At 33.5% G+C, this 15,651-nt stretch overlaps 1 non-coding gene across 1 annotated transcript; it reads left to right on the plus strand.

Annotated features, from left to right (window-relative positions):
* The first annotated feature begins 9,088 nt into the window (after window positions 1-9,088).
* On the plus strand, window positions 9,089-9,194 carry LOC121219678 (small nucleolar RNA R71). The gene has a single exon (XR_005916568.1). It is a non-coding gene; the product is annotated as a small nucleolar RNA R71 (small nucleolar RNA).
* Window positions 9,195-15,651: the final 6,457 nt, after the last annotated feature.

Below are 15,651 nucleotides of genomic sequence, written 5' to 3' on the forward strand. Positions count from 1 at the left end.
GACTGTATCCAGGTGGTACACCAACCACATTCTGTCGATTAACATTGCTTGCATTTCCCATTCCCTAATTACTCCAGCTAAAATTTGGATGTTGTTTCCACCCTGTATTGAAGGTGTTGAATAAGGGATTGTTGTTGCTACGATTAAAATTCCCCATGTAATTCGCAGAGGTAAGATTAGATGCGCATTCATCAAAAACATGATCTTATCCATGCTAGTTCTGCAACCTTCATCTCCTGCACTACAGAGGGTCTTTTCAGAGTTTAATCATACTTGTTAAAGTTGATACCTAAGTTGTTAATGATGTGATCACATCAAGTTCCATTGTTCCAGCAACTCTTCTACCAATACCAATTCTGGTAGTGGGGTACTGATAATCAATATTTGCTATTCTTTCCAGAATTTTGTATGCTTCATTGTAGGATTTTTCAAGCAATGTTCCATTAGCAGATGCATCCAACACCATTCACATGTGAGCATTTACTTCATTGTAGAACATTCCCATCTGTGTCCAATGCTAAAAATAATGCATCAGGCTTTTCTTATTAGTTCCTTGAAATGTTCCCAAGCTTTATATTATGTCTCATCTTTAGATTACATGAACTATGTAATGTCGTTCCTCAGCTTGGCATTCATGTTGGGAGGATTGTACCTAAGCAGAAATCTCTAACACAGTTCATTCCAAGATGCCACCCTACCTGATGGTAACGCATTCAACCATGATCTGGCACGATCTCGTAATGAATAAAAGAACACTTTTAATCTAAGGGAATTTTCAGGAACACCCTACTGCCTGAATGAATCAAAAACTTCAAGAAATAGTCTCAAGTGCAATCTAGGATCTTTAATAGGTAAACCACTAAACTGCCCTACCGTCCTCAACATCTGAACCATTACTAGTTTTAATTCAAAGTGTTGAGCTTAAATATGCGTTCTAACAATTCTTGGATTTAGATCATCCAAAATAGGCACAACATGTTCTCTGATAGGTTTGTCTCTGTCATCTATAATTCAAGGAATATCAGCATTCCTTTCATTCTGGAGTACCTGATCTTCTCTACTTGGATCATTTCTAATTCTCTTCATTTCTCTTAACTCTATTCTTCTTTGCCTTAATGTCCTTTCAATTTCGGGATCAAAACAATGTTCTATATCCTCTTGAATACTTCTTCTCATGCACTAATACGAACATGAAAAATCCAATAAAATACTAATTAACCGCTCTAACAAGAATAAAAATAATAATAACAAATCAACCTTTTCCCAATGTTGTCGATCCTCGGCAACGACGCCAAAAAATTATTGCGTGTAAAATAACTAATGAAATTGTGCAAGTGTACACATCATTCAAGTAATAAAGTGATAAGTAAGTATGGTCTCCAAAAGGATTGAAAATTGGTAAGAAATTGAGTATGTTATTAAAATATTATTAATTGTACTAAAATAGCAGGAAATAATGTCAGAGTGAATAAGAAACTATAATAATGAACTACTGAAATTAAATGATAAAGAACAAAGAATTCATTGGAAAGTAAAATGATGTGGCAATTCACAGAGAATATCAAGAGTATTTCTATTGTTGAATGATTAGGGTTGGAATTATTCAAGAGAAATCTTAATATCAAGATAATGTCATGGCAAAATATTGTCTAATCTACTGCCTAGAGATTCGCTACTATGACCTGCCTCTTTCAATAGTTGGATCTTAAGCTAAAAATCTAAGTTAATGTTCATCTACAAAACTTGGGATTGATAACTGCAATAAACGTCCTCTCTGTACAACTTGCAACATCTATGTCTAGAGTGTTACGAATATTCTGTCGAGTATTCGCTTACGTCAAACAATTCAAGATCCAGTATTCTTAACCTTTTTAGAATTAAAACACCTAAGAACACAACATACATTCAATTATGTTTAGAGCTTGCATGCATGTATTTAAAATAAGCATGAATCGGATGTAACAGTGATATAAACAATCTCAAATCCTAGGCATTAAAGATGGTAGAAACATTCACCCAACTCTAACAAAAAAAATATTTAGTTCATGCGTGGAAAAGTAAACATCAAAACAGAGTCATTTATCAACATTTCTTAATTAATTTTGAATCACAGAAAATTCAATCTAAAAAAATAAAGGCAGAACTGCAGGAAGTTAATTCCACACTCCAGCTTCTCTTTTACCTTCCAATTGTACGTGAATCCAAGATAGATTTTTCCCCTTGCTCACGTCTGTATTCTACTCTCTTCTATGCTGTTACATTTTCTTTCTCTAAAATTCTTTAATGGAGTTCTTTTTTGCGCAGAGAGAGAATTGTTGTCACCAGTCCCTTTCTCACACTAATTCTCCTCTCCCTTTCTCTTATTCTCTCTCATTCTTTTATTGAGTAGAACCGTCCCACCTCAGCACACAATTTTCATTCTTCTTTTCAGCTTGGTTTTTCTAGTACTTGTCCAACTGGCTGAGAGTAATGTGGATAGAGTGCTGAGTCATCTTCCCAGAATTTCCATGGAAATTCTATTGGCAATTAATCTTACCAATTGCCATGGTAGTGTTTCACTTCCATTCTTTTCTTTCTACATCCTCTTAATCCTCTTCTTCAACCTGGACTTGTGTTCACACAGAACCACACATTTTCTCCCCAAGTGATCAAAGTAACAAATAATGGCCAACGTAGTGCAATCCAAGCTATGTTATGCAATGTTCTAAAATTATCCTAGAAATTCATATGTATTTACATAATTTTAAACAATTAATTCCATCTAGAGGCCCAAAATATAACTCTTTTCAAGAGTTATGAATGATGTTGGTTATCGTATTAAACCATGAGCTAAATCTCTTAGGCTCGATATTACTTTGATGAAAACTTTATTTCTATAAATGTTTAAGTTTAAGTTTGGATTGTTCTACTATTTTATTCAATGGTATTTCATGTTATATAAAGGTTGTACAATGACGAATGTGCAACAAGTTTATAAAGATAACTTTATTCCGATAGGGTTAGGTTAACAAGATAGGAGTTAGATAATATGAGTGAATGATTAATCACTTATTCGTGGCAACCTCTAGACATAGAGCCTTGCCTCGTGCGAAAGAAGGTAGGAAATATTAGTGGTAGCCAAACTTAAAGCCTACAAACATATAGTTCCCTAGGGGAGGTCACCCAAGGTCTTGCTCTTGAGAGAAGTAGACTACTGTAGAAACCTATTGAGCAGTAGAATATTCATGACGCTACTGTGGCATTCATAGGCGGTGAAGGTAGATTCATTAGTAATCCTAGCCATCCTAGTCAAAATTTTAGTTCCTCAACCCTTTTTCATAGTGATTTTTTCGTGGCATTCTTGTTTCGTTTACTTGTTTTGTTTTGCACATTTTATACATTATTATTCTCTTATTTTATCGCTGCATTCTTATTCTTATTTTGCTTTAGCATTAATCAAACTTAACTATAATAACTTGACCAAATGACACCTATTTAATCCCTGTGGAGAGGATCTCACTCATTACTTCAATACTTGTTCGACGAGTACACTTGCACAATTTGCATATCAGCTGTGCACCCAACAAGATTTTGGCGTCGTTGCCGAGGATTGGAAATTGGTGAAATTTGGTTTTGTTATTTTTATTTTGTTTCATTAGTTTTGTCTAAATTAGTTGTTACTTCACGAAAAGTATCCTTTTGACCCAGAGATCGACAGAACTTTGCTAAAAAGGAGAAGAGAATTATGTAATATGGATATGGAAGGGAATGATCCTGTTTTGAATGATCAATTAAATCCTAATTGTCAAAATATTAATATCCTATTCATTGTGTGATAGATGAATGAGACATGCCAATTCGAGAGCATGTATTTCCCATTTCGGATGACCTAAATCCAGAGATAGTTAGACCATACATAAAAGCTCGGCATTTTGAGTTGAAACTGGTAATGTTTCAAATACTGCAAATAGTTAGGTGCTTCAATGGGTTGCCAACTGAAGATCCGAGACTATATTTGAGACTTTTTGTAGAAGTCTATGATTCATTTCAACAACAGGGTGTTTCTAACGATGCACTGCGACTGAAACTATTCCCATATTCCTTGAGAGATCATGTAAGAGCGTGGCTTAGTACTTTGCAGTTGAGAACAGTAACATCATGGAATTACCTCTTCCAAAGGTTTTTGCAATAGTATAATCCACCAAACATAAATGCTAAGCTTAGAAATAACATAACATCTTATCGGCAATCAGAGGATGAAACACTATGCGAAGCCTAGGAAAGATATAAGGAATTGCTTAGGAAATATCTAATGCATGGTTTCCAACATTGGATTTAGATAGAGATGTTATACAATGGGCTAAATGCACATACAAGGATGGTAGTCGATGCATCTGCCAATGGTACTTTGTTAGATTAATCCTACAATGAAGCATATAAAATTTTGAAAAAGACTGCCAACAATGATTATCAGTATCCTACCACGTGAATTGGAACTGGTAGGAGAGCTACTATAACCATTAAGTTTGATACAATCACTTCATTAACATCCCAGGTATCTTCTTTAGCTAATATGATCAAGACAATGTAGAAGCCAGGTGTGGTTTAGGAGCTGAAATCAGTCGAGTCATCTTGTGTTTATTGTGGTGAAGATCACATGTTTGATAAATGTCCATCAAACCCAGCATGTATTTACTACATGGGTAAATTAAACCAGAACAATAATCCCTGTTCCAACACTTTTAATCCTGGGTGGAAACAAAACCCAAAATTTGGTTCAAATAATCAAGGTACTGGGAATTCAAACACTACTATTATGTAGAATATTGAGAGTGCATTGACTGGTTATAACCAACCTATGCCACGAAAAAATTATGCAACAAGGCAAGGCATTAACTTTCATCATCTCTTGAATCTCTACTGAAAGAATATATGGCCAAGAATGATGTTATCATTCAGAGTCAAGCCACATCCTTACGAGCCCTTGAAAATCAAGTAGGGCAGATAGCAAATGCTTTGAGTTTAAGACCACAAGGAACTCTGCCAAGTGATATAGAATACCAGATCACAAGAGAAAAGGCATTGCAAGGCACTCACTCTCAAAAGTGGGACTCAACTGGATGAAGTTGCTAAAGATGCAACTTTAGAAATGGAAAACTCAGATCTCAACCATAGAAAAATCTTAGAACAACTGGAAAGGCAAACCACAAATAAAAAGGATAAATGGAGCACTACTAAAGCAGAATTAGGTAATTTTACAGAAAGAAATTCCACAGTAAAATAATTCTAGCAACCTAAAGTTCGGCCACCTCCACCCTTTCCTCAGTGCTTCCATAATCGTAAACAAGATCACCAGTTCAAAAGATTTTTGGATGTCCTTAAATAACTTCCCATCAACATATCATTGGTAGAACCACTAGAGAAAATGCCCAATCATGTGAAATTCATGAAAGATATGTTGTCAAAGAAGATAATATTGGTAGAATTTGAAACGATTGCTCTCACTGAAGGGTGTACAGCTGTGTTAATGAATAAATTGCCTTCAAAGTTGAAGGACCTATAGAGTTTTACTATCCCATGCTCAATTGGAAATCATTATATTGCAAAGGCATTGTGTGATTTAGGAACAAGTATCAACTTAATGCGCATGTCCGTATTTAGAAAGTTTGGAATTGGAAAAGCAAGACCTACTACAATAACATTGCGGTTAGCTGATCAATCCTGTGCACATCTGGAAGGTAAAATTGAAGATGTATTGGTAAGAGTAGATAAGTTCATTTTTCAAGTCAACTTCATTATTTTAGAATGTGAAGTTGAAAACAATGTGTTGATTATTTTTAGAAGACTTTTTCTTGATATAGGCAGGACTTTGATTGTTGTGCAAAAGGGTGAACTAACCATAAGGGTGAATGATCAGAAAATCACTTTCAACATATTTGAGACACTAAATTTAGGAAAAAGATGAAATAAGTAAATTAGGAGACACTTACTATAGTAAAAAAACGCACACATGAGCACTTTGGAATTTTGCTTTTAGGGCAATATTTTCTGCACTACATTTGCTAAACAAACTTATGAAACTTGAAAGAAAATTTAGACATAGAAGATTGTTGATAACTGAAGTATAAAATGCTCTCTAAATATTCTAGCAATACAATGGTGGTTATGTTTTCCGTAGCCATTTTCACATTCACGCATTCATGCATACTTTGCTTTAGGGCAAGTAATGACTCAAGTTTGGGGCTGTGATAACTCTTGAAAGAGTTATATTTCATGCCCTTAGACTTAGTTAATTGCCTGTACTTAAGTGTTGTTAGTTGCATTTTTAGGATATTGCATTGGCACTTTTAAAGCATTGCATTAAAGAGCATTGCTTGGTAGGTGTAGAGTGTAGAGCAAAGGTTGACGGTTTGTTGTGGCAAAGTATTGACAGTTTGCCAACACAAATGCCATGGCAACACCGGGAAGACGCCTAGTCAACACTTAACGCGTATCACTATTAGTCCCACATATGTATCTACTTGAAAGTTAGAGGAATGATCGTGGGCTGATGAACCTACACTAGAAGGTGAAACTTATAAAATCCAAGTAGGGAACCCTAATGAAGGAGCAGACTTTAGATGAAACAAACCAACCTTGAGCAGCCAAAAATAGATTGGGACAGTAGCCTTGGATGAAACAAAAAATATCAGGTAGGGGCTAAGAATAAGGGTGGCAGAAGAAGGAGAAAAAGTCTACAATCATCTTGGGAAACTGCAAGACATTACGATACTTGTGTTGAGAGTTGGATAGGCAAAAGATATAATCTCATATTTCCTCCTTTATTTCTTATCGTGCTTTTCTTTAAAGCTTATAAATTATTGATGATGTTGGTTATCGTATCAAACTCAAACTTGACTTGCCTAACCATCAGCTAAATCTCTTAAGCTCAAGATTACTTTGATGAAACCTTTATTTCTATTAATTTTTAAAGTTTAAGTTTGGTTTGTTCTACTTTTTTATTTTATGGTATTTCATGTTATATGCAAGTTGTATATTGACGAATGTGTGGTAGGTTTATAAAGATAACTTAATTTCAATAGGGTTAGGTTAACTGGATAGGAGTTGGGTAATATGAGTGAATGATTAATCATTTATTCGTGGAAACCTCTAGACATAGAGCCTTGCCTCATGCAAAAAAAGGTAGTAACTATTAGTGGTAGCCGAACTCAAAGCCATAGACATATAGTGCCCTAAGAGAGGTAACCCAAGGTCTTGCTTGAGAGAGAAGCAGGCTACTATAAAAACCTATCGAGCAGTGGAATATTCACGACTCTGATATGGCATTAATAGGCAGTGAAGGTAGATTCATTAGTGATCCCAGCCATCCTAATCAACATTGTAGTTCCTCAACCCTTTTCTGTAGTGACTTTGCCATGGCATTCTTATTCCGCTTACTTGTTTTATTTTCCACATTTTATACATTATCATTCTCTTATTTTGTTACTACATTCTTATTCTTATTTTGCTTTAGCATTAATCAAACTTAACTATAATAACTCAACCAAATTATATCTATCTAATCTCTGTGGAGACGATCTCACTCATCACTTTATTACTTGTTCGACGTGTACACTTGCACAACTTTCATATCAGTTGTGCAACCAACAATCGGTATCTCCGGATCTTTTTCAAAATCAAGTACTACAAAATCTGCTGGAATAATAGAACTTCACACCTTGACTAGCACATCTTCTAGTACTCCCTTCGGATGTAGAGAAGACCTGTCAGCTAATTGTAATTATATTTGATTTGTTTTAAGATTCCCTGACCTGAGTTTTTCATAAATTGATAAGGGCATTAAATTGATACTAACTCCTCAATCACATAAAGCTCTATTAAAATGAATGTTCCCTATTTCTTTAGGAATAGTGAAACTTCTCGGGTCGTTCAACTTCTGAAGTACTTATCTTGAAATAATCAGACTACAGGAAGCACTGAAATTAACTTATTCTCCTACCTTGATTTTCTTACGCCTTGCCATCATCTCCTTTAAAAATTTGGCGTATTTGGGAACCTCATCAATTAGCTTGATTAAAGGTGGATTAACATTTAAAGTTTTAAACAGATTCAAAAAACTTACAAATTCATCCTCGTCCTGCTTCTGTCTTTCTTCTAATTTTGTTGGAAATGGGACTTTCATGATTTTGGCATCTTTATATGTCTCTTTTCCTATCTCAGCCATTGGTGCCTTCTCTTCTTCTGATTCAAGTCCATCTTCTACTTCCATTGATTTGTCTTGAGGTTCATCAATATTATCCACAATTACCTCCAGGGTAGGTATTTCTGGGCTACTTAGTACCTTGCCTGATCGGAGTGTTATAGCTTTCACATGCTTTTTTCCTTCTTTCCATGGATTATCTTCTATGTTACGGGGAATGCCTGAGTAAATTTGTCTTTTGATATCACACAGCATGCTCATCAATTGGCTCATTTGATCCTCGAACTTATTCAATGTTCAAATTGAGTTGGTACACTCAAATTACATCTGCTGGACACCTATTCTCATTTACTGCACCTCCCCCTCAATTTTATCTAGACGTTGACCACATGTAGTATGATCATTTGAGTTGGTTTTGTATTGGGATATGTGTAAATAAGAAGGTTGGTAATTAGTATTTTTAACTTGATTTAATTTGTTACCTCCTTTTTTGTTTGCTGCCCATCTCAAGTTCGGGTGATCCCTTTAGCTGGGATTATATGTGTTTGAATAAGTGTTTCCACTCCTATTCCCAATGTAATTCACATCTTCGGTAGGATTGTTGATATAATGGAAGAGTGGCTTGTCTCCTTCATACATAGACGATGCACAAGTAGATTCAATATGGTTTAATATGTCCATTATCTGCTGATACTTATCATCCTCTTAAATAGCTTTGACCGTAGCGATTTCTGGTCATATGTGAAACGTTCAGTTGGCCACTGACAAGAGTTTAATGTCATATTTTCAATAATCTTGTACAATCCTCGTACATCCTTTCATAAGAGCTCCTCCTGTTGCTCCGTCTAGTCCAAATCTTGAGTTTGCATCCAACCTGTTGTTAATACCTGCAGTCGCATCCACTCAGGAAATTTGTGGTGCAAACATTTTTTAATCAAAATTTTGAAGAGTTCCCATGCCTCATAGAAACCTTCCCCTTCCATCTATCTAAAGATTGCAATATCTCTTCTTAGCTGAACTGCTTTGCTAATCGGGAAGAACTTCCCAACGAGTTCATCCCATGTTGTGATAAATCCTGGTGCTTGCGAGTCTAACTAAGAAAAAGCATTGTCAATTAAAGAAAAAGGGAACAATCAAAGATGAATAGCTCATCAGTGACCCCGTTATACTTAAAAGTATCACAGAGTTGGAGAAACCATTTCAAATGTTGATTAGGGTCCTCTATCATAGTGCCCTTAAACTGCAAATTATTTTGGATCATTTGTATCATCATCAGTTTGATTTTGAAACTATTAGCTGAAATTACTAACCTTGTTATACTTTAGTGAACCATGTCTAAGCTTGGTAGGGCATAATCCCTTAGAGTCCTCTCATTTTGCGCCATCCGCACGTTTAAAAGTAACATATAATGACATTAATGCACAATCCAAAGGTTATTATGAAATGTTCTAATAATAACCTAAAAATGAAAATATATCCACTTAAGTATAGGCAACTCATCAAGTTTAGAGGCTTAAGATATAACTCTTTTCAAGAGTTATCAACATCCTCAGCCTGTGTCGCGAAATTGAAGGTAGTTTCTAACTTTCTCTATTCTCTCTCTATGTTGCGACATTGGATCTCCCATGTGGCGACATAGCATCCAATATTGGCCCGAAATACCTTCTAATGGTCTCCTACACACTCACGAAGTACGTTAGCTCTCCTTTAGGCCTCGTTTAGCCCTTAAGGTCAATAAAAGACTCGATGTGCACATTTTATTGAAAGTAAGTAAAACTAAAGAAACTAAACTAAAACATAACGAAAATGCTTGTATTCAATCTCCTTAAATGTGAAAACTAGTTTAATCTGCTACACTGAATTATGGCAAATCAGTTTTATAATTAATAAAATAAAGTGGATGATTTTGGGCCTTAAAAAGCCCACATACGAAACGTTGCATGGGCTCGGGATGTTTTCATCTTGCATTCGAGCCCTTTGGGCTTGGCACAATCTCGAGACCTTTGGCTTGGATAATTCTATACAAACAAAGCTTTGGTGTGATAATCAAGTTGCTCTTCATATTGCATCAAGTCTAGTCTATCATGAGAGAACTGAACGCATTGAGGTTGGTTATCACTTCATTCATGAAAATTTTCTTGAGAATTTTGATTTCTACTAGTTATGTGAGGATAGTAGAACAACAAGTTGGCTTATTCACAAAAGCATTAAATGGGAAAATTTGATTGATTATCTATGTAACAAGCTAGGCATGATAAAAATTTATGCTCTAGCTTAAGGGGGAGTATTATAGACTGTAAATAGTCGATTTTTAGGGATAGATTAGTTTATTATTAGGGACTAAATAGATTGATTATTTTCTTATAAAATTACTATAACATCTATTTATATTTAATATAAATCAATAGCAAAGTATCTCATTCTTCTACTCATTCTTCTATCGGTCAAAATATTATAAAAATTAATATTTAATTTTGCAAAACCTTAAAAAAACAATTTTATACTAAAAAAATAAAAACTGAGTAGGAAAATTTACCCTAATGATGGAATAATAAGCTATGTGCTCTTTTTGAAACCTTAAAACAACTATTTTTGTTTTCTAAAAACAATTAGAAAATGCTTCTTCTTTTTTTCTTTTCTTTTTTTTTCTAAAGTAGGAGAGTTTGAGAAGATTTCCGGCGAAAATAGATGAGAATTGGGTGAGGTTGGCTATTTATAGGAGAGGACCTTGGCACTCATGAGTGTCTACTTCTTTGTTTTAAATATGTTGGTTGAGCCAATAGGCAAATAAATACCCAATCATAGTTGACTAGCTTAAACTCAACGTAGACTGCTGTCAAGGTCTTAGGCATTGTAGTTTGAATATTTATCTCCTAATAGAAAGGGCAAAAATTCTACGGTGATTTAATCATGTATTAAACTTGACACCTATGGTGCCATGGTTCCTTAATGAAAGAACTTTTAAGGATACTCTTTTTCGCGATTAAATAAAATTTCTACTATATTAAAATAAAAAATGCATTTTTGTGCTTTTCCTTTTTTTTAAATATCTTTATTTCACTTTTCATCATTTTTAAGTTTTTTAGATAGGGAGTCGATTCCCTGAATGACAAATGCATTTAGCCATAAACATTTTTCACCTTGTCAAGTATCCCACATGCTTATTCTTGTCCAGTCTTTTTTAACAATGGTTTAATTTTTGTTTCAAATTCACATTTCCCTTGCTTATAAATTGCAAACTCTCAAATCGTATTCTCAACTTCTATATTCTAAAAAAAGTTGGAAATTCTTCACTTTGCAACATGAATTTCGCGTTTGTTTGGATGCCATTTGCGTAGTTGAATTTTTAAGTTAACTCAATTGTAAGGAAGTAATTTATTGTTATTTTTAGTCTATTCATTTTATTATGTCCAGAAATTCTATATTATATACATTTTATTTCAATTTTAATATTATTTTTAAATATTATATTTGATAATATATTATTTTAATATCCAAATAACATACTTGTAAAGGAATGAGGACGTAGAAGATATGGAGGCCATTCAACAAGATAGATGGCTATGTTGAATCCATTTTGCATCTGCAGTTCTCCTATCAGCTTAGGGAAGCTAATTTCTTTAAGGTTTCTTTAGCTAAATTGGTGGTCAAACTTGATTCAATGTTTGAAGCAAGTTTCTAATGTCTCATTCCTTTCGAGTTTTTGCTTGCTTTTCTTTTTCTCTAGTGTTTTGTTGTGAGGATAGCTTATAGTGTCTTTTTCTTTTTGTTGTTGTTATGTTTTGTGAAGTTGTATGCAACATCTTGCTTTATTTCAAGATTGATTTTCTGTTTCAAACAATCTTATTTAATAAAGTTTATTTTATGAGAAAAAAGAGAGAGAGAATAACATAATCGATATTTAGTTTTGGTATGATTAGTGATATATGTATATGATGATAATTTTTTTATATTTGCTTGGTTGTTTTGACATTGTGATATATAATGTGTTATTTTAGTTTCTAAATTTTAGCATATTTAGATTTTATAAGTTTTATTTATATCTTAATTTTATTATAGTACTTCCATAAGTTTCATATGTGTAAGCTTTTGAATGTTAGTATTATTTATAGTAATTGAGTGACAAAAAATGGAAGTCTTGTGTAACCATCAAATGGATCCAAATAATTAGAGGGAATCTAGGGGGCTGGCATGGGCCCTGGCCCCCCTAAAATTTGTAAAACTGTTAAAGTTTTAGAAGGTTTTCATTGTTGATTTCTTGAAGAGTTAGGCTTGAAATTGATATATTTTAAACTTAGAATATAAAAAGGAATAGATTGTAAAGTTAATTTAGCTTATTGTTAAATTTGTTACATTAGGGACCGAATTGAATAAATGTAAAAATTTTCATGAAATTATGTTAGCAATATAAATTATAAGGTCCTAATGACAATATATGAAATCAAATTTTAATCTAAAGCTAGAAATCGAAGGTTAAGCTTATCCCGAGTTCAGGGACTAAATTGAATAAAATGAAAATTTTGGGAAAAATCAAAAATAAATTTTTATAGGATCATTCATATCATAGTATATTATGGAAATTTTTGGTATTTATTGGTGATATAAAATAATTTTTTAGATTAAGATTTGGATCAAAATGGAGTAAATTGCGAAAAAACTAAAATTGTGAATTAGTCCCTAGAGAATCATCTCATTTTGGTGTGTCGAAAAGGTAAGTTCATATGGAACTTACTATCGTATTTTATGTTGTGTGTGATTTGGTGTTTGATTTAATATATATAATTAGAATTCTAGTGAATTTGGCATGTATGGCTAATAATGGACTGTAATGAAATGTCTTGTGATCATTGGCTCTTATGTAATAGTACAGGGTACAAATGTAAAATTTAATTGATTACAAGACATGTAAATGAATTATGTGATCATGTACAAGGATTGGTAATGACATATATACGGAAATGATGCTCGTGTGAACTTAGTAAAACATTAAGATACGTTTGGCATGCTAATAGGTTTATACGCATGCTTGATCAGGGATTTTACATGTTATAACAAGGTCTAGCATTTGTTGTAGATTCATGGGTTATATGTAACAGAGGTTTAGCTCGAACGGGTAACCTTGATATAATTTCATCTTGTGTGAGTAACCTTGATATAATGTCAGCTTGTGTGAGCAACCCTAATATAATGTCAACTTGTGTGAGCAACTTAGTCACCCATGTATCCAAATCCATTTTACCATAGTTCCATCGTGCAGTATTCAATTTAATTGAAATGGAAAAGTTGAAAGTGAATTGGGAATTGAATGGTATATGCTTATTACTTGATATGTGATATGTGATATGTGATTACATTAATGTTAGTGATATTACTCATGATATGTAAGTATAACTAACCTATTTGGTTGTTAATGTTGACATGTACCTAGTTGTGCCAATATGTGCCAAGGATAGCCATTTTGAATTCCAAAATGATTGATAGCTAATATACTTTAAATGATCAAGGTAAGTATGGTCATTCTATTTGAACTTACTAAGCATCCTTTGCTTACTCTAGTTGTTTTCTTTCCTTGTAGATTGTCACATTGCGGAACTTGCCAAGCTGGACCAGCACGAAGCACACACTATTAAAAGATGGTAGAATTATGTTCTTTGTCTCCAGATTTTGTGGCATGTATATAGGGGCACCTTAGTGAGAAAATGATTATTTTTGGATAGTTGGTTATATGGTAACTATGGCATGGTAAATCTTGAGTAATATGATTTCCTTATGACTTGGTAAATACATGTCATTAATCATGTCACACCCCAAAATTGGGCCTAGTGGTTTTGAGGGTAATTTAGAGATTTTTGCTCGAAATGAGTTCAAAAATTTTGAATTATCGTAACCCAAAATTATTTTTTACTATAGCTTTTTTGAAAATCAAATCAGTTTTTGAAAATAAGGTAGGAAAGATCTTCAATTTTGAAAGGATGACTATTTTGTAAAATGGCTTAAATTAAGAGTGGTTTTAAAGCAATTATATCAAAGTTTTAAAAATACCCTATTTTTCCCTCCATCTACATTAAACTCACGATAGTTTCTTCCCTCACTGTTTTTGTTGCCATCCCTTGATTTTCTCAAGGACCCTTCACTTATTTTATTTTTCAAACATCAATTCCTTTTATTTCTATCATTTCCCAAGCATTAAACTTCCCTAGAATTCCATAAAAAACTATCAAATACACCATTCATTTTGCCATTGCACAACTTGTGGGTTTTCTGGATTTTCAACCAAACGTTCAATTTTCTTCCATCAAAGGTAACGATTCAATTTCCTATTACTTTTTGATGGTATCTAGACTTTTAAATAGAGTTTTTATCTATTGAATCAAAATTTTTGAATAAATACCAAGAATTGGGTCGTTAATAGTGGATTTTGGGTTTTTGAATGAAAATGATGTTTCAAAGTGTTTTTCGACTTTTTATAAAGTTTTTTGTTAAAGAATTCAAAGGTTTTAATGAATTTTCGTGAAAATTGCCATAGTATGTCTAAATTTCGAAACCATTAATATGTGTAGTTTTGTGTAGTTGGAAGGTTGAGAATTGTTCTTGGATGCATAATAAGTTGATTGGAATCAGTTTTATGCGATAGGAATGAGTAGGTGTTGAGATTTTTACGTTTCGACTAAGCTAGTCGAAATTTGGTTTCAAGAGAATACAATTTCAAAAGGTGAATGAGGGTGGTATTTGTACATGAGGGAAAGCTTGGGAGTTTTTTAAAAATAGCATGAATATCCCTTAGAAATATCCCATATATGGCCGACCATATTTCATGGAGAGAGGGGTTGATTTTTTTCATGATTCAAGGTTGATTCTTGCTTGATTTGTGGCATGGGTTGGACGGTAACTATAGGGTTTGACTGGGGCTGGTTTGTGATTTTTTTCACATGCAAGGACCCGCAAATAATTATTCCAAAGTTGATTGGGTTGCTCTATCAAGTCATTGTCGAAATTGGGCTTCTTTCCCCCTTAATGGATGGTTTAGGCTCCTATGTAGAGGCAGACTTGTTCTTTTCAACAACACACTTCCAAGCAGGGTTAAAATAATTTTGTAGAATCCAAATTCCTTAGCTTGTCATCCCATGCTAATTGTTGTTCAGCTCATTTGCATGTGTCACTCATATTGGCTTTGAACATCGAACAAGTCAGTGTACCAAGCTACAGCAATTACAGCACATATTATGAAATTTTCAAAATGCAGCAACATAGAGTAGAATTATGTGAATTTAGCACCGAATTACTCAAAAATTATAATCTTGATTTAATTATGCCAACATTATTAATATGTACTAAAAACACATAATTGGCTATAAAAATATTCGAGATTTGCATAAATTCTAAGTAAAAAGGTGCTCTAAAAATCTATATAATTTAAAGTTATCAATTTGCTTCAAAAGTTCTCAAGACTTGATCTTTAAAAATGGGTTTTA

This window comes from Gossypium hirsutum, chromosome D07 (assembly GCF_007990345.1).
Source record: "Gossypium hirsutum isolate 1008001.06 chromosome D07, Gossypium_hirsutum_v2.1, whole genome shotgun sequence".
NCBI classification, from domain to species: Eukaryota; Viridiplantae; Streptophyta; class Magnoliopsida; order Malvales; family Malvaceae; genus Gossypium; species Gossypium hirsutum.